This window comes from Haliotis cracherodii, unplaced genomic scaffold, assembly GCF_022045235.1.
Source record: "Haliotis cracherodii isolate W230 unplaced genomic scaffold, xgHalCrac1.p SCAF_1, whole genome shotgun sequence".
NCBI lineage: Eukaryota > Metazoa > Mollusca > Gastropoda > Lepetellida > Haliotidae > Haliotis > Haliotis cracherodii.
The window spans coordinates 40,304,888-40,311,980 of NW_027266264.1; positions in this window are offsets into that span (position 1 = coordinate 40,304,888).

Below are 7,093 nucleotides of genomic sequence, written 5' to 3' on the forward strand. Positions count from 1 at the left end.
ACATCACACAATTTGTAAAATTCGTTCAGAAAAAATACAGTGAATGAAGTACTACTTAGGCTGAGTTTATGTGTGCAACGCAGACTCTTTTGACACAAAATACAATTGAAAACCCCGATCACCACACGGTGTTGAATTACATCATTACCCATTGGGTAAGATAAATATATACATACTTCTCAAAGGTGTGTGGTAGTGTGATCGGGAACACTGACAATAGTAAGATAACTGCGAGAAAAAAATATCATGCATATTTAACAAAACCGGCAATGCAGATCTTGACAAAGAATTATGGCAAGGATAGTTAGTCATCATAAAACTGTGTACACCTGAAAGCAATAGGAAAAGGATACAGGAAGGTTTCGGTAGGAATACATAGGAAGGCTGACAGAAGATAGAGACAGAGGTAAACTTATATACAATTATAGTACATGACTCAAGTAACAGTAACAACAGATACATGGAGTGTTTTCCGTTGTGTGGACACGTGACAGTAGTTGGTTTTGATGACATTACTATAAGTATACTTTGGCGGATCCTTTTGTATCACTGTTGCATTGCAGTATGGATTACTTGTAACTGAAGCTGTACAGTGCAGGGTACAAATCTGGTGGTAATACCGTACCATCGGGAACTATGAACAACTCTTCTCGTACAAATGCCCTACCCGGTCCATCTTGAAGATAATAAAGAATAGGCTCTCCTTCTTTCGTAACCAATGGACTAATGTTATACGTCTTAAGGGACCATATGGGATCGGTTGCACGACGTAGGCCTCCTTCGAGTTCACCGGCCTGGTATAAATATCTTACCCTTACTCTATCCGGAAGTTTTCGTTCTTTGCCTCTCCTCGGTGCTGAAGATTCGGAAGTCACGGATTTCATTTTAATAGCATCGGATGGTTTCTTCCCTATTAATCTCGTTACGTCATTATTCAGCGCTGATACAACGGCTGATAATCGTGTCACCCATTCGGTTGATCTCAATCGCTCAGATTTCATTTCGAACCCATACTGATAGCCAAACAAACGTTCCGCTAATGTCCTGTTAAATCTTTCAACGATAGCTTGACTGCGGTGGGCCTCTCTTTCACAACGGACGGTTTTGACATTGTGCTTTGTTAACAGTTTAGTTACCGATCCCATAAACTCGCGACCGGGATCTACTTGAAATAGCTTAGGCCATTTTAGCGGTCCACGTTTATATATGCGGCTCAGTGCATTAGCTACTTCTGTTGAATCTTTCGTGGTTAATGGCTCAGCCTCTTTGTATCGACTAGCCACATCCACTAATGTTAAAGCGTATTTATACGTTTTGCGTTTTACCTTATCGTGGGGAAGAAACAAGAGGTCAGCCTGATGAACTTCATTCGTTGTAAAAATATCAAACTTCTTCCTCTGTATATAACGCAGTGCCGGTAAATATATTTGCCACAACGCTTGTTTCTTTAACCAATCCTTGGCTACATCTTTAGATACCTTAGCCGCGGTGGCTAATTTTTTTATTGCTCTTACACCTTTCCAATATCCTCGTGGGCTATAGTAAATATTATTCATTATTAATTAATATTGATGTTTCGTTTAATACAAATCCGACTCCAGTGGAAGTGAGCCAGAACCATCATTACCTATAAAAATTTATATCATGGACTCCAGGTGGTGGTGAGCTGGAGTCAATTTAGTTTAATCTCATGACTATCGTTGAATCGCATAGTCATTTACACATAAAAAATGCTACCTGTAGTAGCAGTATAGGTATATGAATCCAGCTCCAGTGGAAGTGAGCCAGAACCCCCATTACCTATACTACTCACCGTGATATGACTGGAATAATGTTAAAAGCGGTGTTAAACCCAACTCACTTAAAAAAATAGAAATATTGACCCATTGCATTCAGATTCTGCTCACAAACTAGAAATGTGCTTTACTATCAGCAGCCAAGAGAAAATCTTAAGATACCATTAATTGTTTATTTTTTAGGCGTTATCCCATTTCTGGTCAAGGTTATATGAATAATAATATGGTAGAAAATCTCTAAGAATCAGAAATATTGACCCATTGCATTCAGATTCTGCTCACAAGTTTCAAATGTTATTTACTATCAGGAGTCATGAAGAAATCTTCAGATTCCGTTAACTGTAGATTTTATAGGTGTTATCTCATTTCTGGTCTAGGGGATATGAATAATAATATAGTAAAAAAATCTCTTAAAATTAGAATTCTTGACTCAAGGTGTTCAGGATTTGCTCACAGGTTTGAAATGTTATTTACTATCATCAGCCAAGAAGAAATCTTAAAATTTCATCAATTGTAGATTTTAGAGGTGTTATTCCATTTCTGGTCAAGGTTATATGAATAATAATATAGTAAAAAATCTCTTAAAATTAGAAATCTTGACTCAAAGTGTTGAGGCTTTGCTCACAGGTTTGAAATGTTATTTACTATCATCAGCCTTGAAGAAATCTTATGATTTCATTAATTGTAGATTTTAAAGGTGTTATCCCATTTCTGGTCAAGGTTATATGAATAATAATATAGTAAAAAAATCTCTTAAAATTAGAAATCTTGACTCAAAGTGTTGAGGCTTTGCCCACAGGTTTGAAATGTTATTTACTATCATCAGCCAAGAAGAAATCTTATGATTTCATTAATTGTAGATTTTAAAGGTGTTATCCCATTTCTGGTCAAGGTTATATGAATAATAATAATATAGTAAAAAAATCTCTTCAAATTAGAAATCTTGACTCAATGTGTTCAGGATTTGCTCACAGGTTTGAAATGTTATTTACTATCATCAGCCAAGAAGAAATCTTAAAATTTCATCAATTGTAGATTTTAGAGGTGTTATTCCATTTCTGGTCAAGGTTATATGAATAATAATATAGTAAAAAATCTCTTAAAATTAGAAATCTTGACTCAAAGTGTTGAGGCTTTGCCCACAGGTTTGAAATGTTATTTACTATCATCAGCCTTGAAGAAATCTTATGATTTCATTAATTGTAGATTTTAAAGGTGTTATCCCATTTCTGGTCAAGGTTTTATGAATAATAATATAGTAAAAAAATCTCTTAAAATTAGAAATCTTGACTCAAAGTGTTGAGGCTTTGCCCACAGGTTTGAAATGTTATTTACTATCATCAGCCAAGAAGAAATCTTATGATTTCATTAATTGTAGATTTTAAAGGTGTTATCCCATTTCTGGTCAAGGTTATATGAATAATAATAATATAGTAAAAAAATCTCTTCAAATTAGAAATCTTGACTCAATGTGTTCAGGATTTGCTCACAGGTTTGAAATGTTATTTACTATCATCAGCCAAGAAGAAATCTTAAGATTTCATTAATTGTAGATTTTAAAGGTGTTATCCCATTTCTGGTCAAGGTTATATGAATAATAATATAGTGTTGAGGCTTTGCTCACAGGTTTGAAATGTTATTTACTATCATCAGCCAAGAAGAAATCTTAAGATTTCATTAATTGTAGATTTTAGAGGTGTTATTCCATTTCTGGTCAAGGTTATATGAATAATAATATAGTAAAAAATCTCTTAAAATTAGAAATCTTGACTCAAAGTGTTGAGGCTTTGCTCACAGGTTTGAAATGTTATTTACTATCATCAGCCTTGAAGAAATCTTATGATTTCATTAATTGTAGATTTTAAAGGTGTTATCCCATTTCTGGTCAAGGTTATATGAATAATAATATAGTAAAAAAATCTCTTAAAATTAGAAATCTTGACTCAAAGTGTTGAGGCTTTGCCCACAGGTTTGAAATGTTATTTACTATCATCAGCCAAGAAGAAATCTTATGATTTCATTAATTGTAGATTTTAAAGGTGTTATCCCATTTCTGGTCAAGGTTATATGAATAATAATAATATAGTAAAAAAATCTCTTCAAATTAGAAATCTTGACTCAATGTGTTCAGGATTTGCTCACAGGTTTGAAATGTTATTTACTATCATCAGCCAAGAAGAAATCTTAAAATTTCATCAATTGTAGATTTTAGAGGTGTTATTCCATTTCTGGTCAAGGTTATATGAATAATAATATAGTAAAAAATCTCTTAAAATTAGAAATCTTGACTCAAAGTGTTGAGGCTTTGCTCACAGGTTTGAAATGTTATTTACTATCATCAGCCTTGAAGAAATCTTATGATTTCATTAATTGTAGATTTTAAAGGTGTTATCCCATTTCTGGTCAAGGTTTTATGAATAATAATATAGTAAAAAATCTCTTAAAATTAGAAATCTTGACTCAAAGTGTTGAGGCTTTGCCCACAGGTTTGAAATGTTATTTACTATCATCAGCCAAGAAGAAATCTTATGATTTCATTAATTGTAGATTTTAAAGGTGTTATCCCATTTCTGGTCAAGGTTATATGAATAATAATAATATAGTAAAAAAATCTCTTCAAATTAGAAATCTTGACTCAATGTGTTCAGGATTTGCTCACAGGTTTGAAATGTTATTTACTATCATCAGCCAAGAAGAAATCTTAAGATTTCATTAATTGTAGATTTTAAAGGTGTTATCCCATTTCTGGTCAAGGTTATATGAATAATAATATAGTGTTGAGGCTTTGCTCACAGGTTTGAAATGTTATTTACTATCATCAGCCAAGAAGAAATCTTATGATTTCATTAATTGTAGATTTTAAAGGTGTTATTCCATTTCTGGTCAAGGTTATATGAATAATAATAATATAGTAAAAAAATCTCTTCAAATTAGAAATCTTGACTCAATGTGTTCAGGATTTGCTCACAGGTTTGAAATGTTATTTACTATCATCAGCCAAGAAGAAATCTTAAGATTTCATTAATTGTAGATTTTAAAGGTGTTATCCCATTTCTGGTCAAGGTTATATGAATAATAATATAGTAAAAAAATCTCTTAAATTTAGAAATCTTGACTCAAAGTGTTGAGGCCTTGCTCACAGGTTTGAAATGTTATTTACTATCATCAGCCAAGAAGAAATCTTAAGATTTCATTAATTGTAGATTTTAAAAGTGTTATCCCATTTCTGGTCAAGGGCAGATGAGTGATGATATAGTAAAAAATCTCTTAAAATTAGAGGGGGCACAGGTGGCCGTGTCGTCTAAGGCGCCGCGATTCACTGTGCAGAGTTGCATCCCTTGGATCCGCCAGCAACCTATGACGGTTGGTTCGAATCCCGGTTCACCCCAATAATGCTTCTAGGTTTGTCAGCACCATCACTTCGGGCTTTCCTCCAACATTAAGCTGACACACCGTGATATAACTGGAATAATGTTAAAAGCGATGTTAAACCCAACTCACTTAAAAATTAAAAAATATTGACCCATTGCATTCAGATTCTGCTCACAAGCTAGAAATGTTATTTACTATCATCAGCCAAGAAGAAATCTTAAGATTCCATTAATTGTAGATTTTAAAGGCGTTATCCCATTTCTGGTCAAAGTTATATGAATAATAATATGGTAGAAAATCTCTTAGAATTAGAAATATTGACCCATTGCATTTAGATTCTGCTCACAAGTTTCAAATGTTATTTACTATCAGTAGTCATGAAGAAATCTTCAGATTCTGTTAACTGTAGATTTTATAGGTGTTATCTCATTTCTGGTCTAGGGGATATGAGTAATGAAATAGCAAAAAATCTTTTAAAATTAAAAATATTGGTCAATAGCATTCAGATTCTGCTCACAAGTTAGGAATGTGATTTACCATCAGTAGCCAAGAAGAAATCTTAACATTCCATTAAGTGTAGATTGTATGATGATATTGTGTATAAAATGTCATAGGTTGATTATGACCTATGAACATCTGTATAGATTGATGTATTACCACCTTCCATGGAAGTGTGTATTTGTCTATTTCTAGACTTGCTAAAGCCAAACTGGGGAAAGTGGAAATTGACATATAAACAAAAAGTGTATTTTGTTTTCAATATGGTTTTCGCAGAATGGACAAAAACGCATATCCTTTGGAATAGAGGAGAAGCGACCCCTGTTGCACATCAAATCATTTAACCCTAGCCTGAGTTTAATAAATGTGTCTCTAATTTTTCTCTCTGTTATAGTATGCAGGTAAACCTCTGGTGTTAGACAATATTTAAAGGTTTTATAGACGTCGTAGCATGTACTATTATCTAGTGACGACCTCCAGTTTTGAGTAAACATATCAATTGCTACCTGCTTAAAAGAGCTAAGAAAATACATTTTGTCTCCAACACTTTGATTTAGCCAAACATATCCAAATCCGTGAGAGAAGAGTAAATGCTTAATGTTTGATGCCCAGGTTACGTAACCAACACTATCACGATAGACAAGCATTTCTTAGCATTTTCTTGGGATTCGTTCCCGCGACATCTCTGTTATTTTGAGCCAGTATCTGAGTAAACGTAAATATGAACAAATATATAACGGGTATCTACCACATTCGCCATAGACCATATGACTTGGAGCTGATTTAGAAACATTTAGTATGACAAAGTAAACCATTTGAACATTTACAGGAGTCTTTTATCTGTTGCAAACTGAAATTGATTCAGATTTGGTAAAAAACATAACTTTGCATTAAATCTTATTTAATGTCACAGGAACTTTTGTTGTTCAGTATATATTATTACTTATATGGCCTCGACCAGAAAAAGGGAGAACACCTGTAAAATCTACAGTAAATGGAATCTTAAAATTTCTTTCAGCTGATGATAGTAAATAACATTTCAAACTTGTGGACAGAATCTGAATGTAATGGGTCAATATTTCTAATTTTATGAGATTTTATACCGTATCATCATATAATGGGTAGGTTTCTCAGCAGAATAAAGCCAATGGATAAAAACGATATTTGTTGGGGTCATATGCGGATAGAGATGCAAATATCAAAGGTCAAGTTGGGACTACTTTCACTGTTTATAAACAAACATGGCATCGCCCTTGTCATTCGGCGATCAAGTCAGAATTAACCATCGGGAATCTGGAGAAATATCAATTACTATGTATTTAACAAGCCAAGGCTCGTTAAATACATTGTTTATTCCTAATACAGGATATTTACCATCCCCAAACACACTCGCGTGATAACCTCTATTTATCACTCATATCACCTCA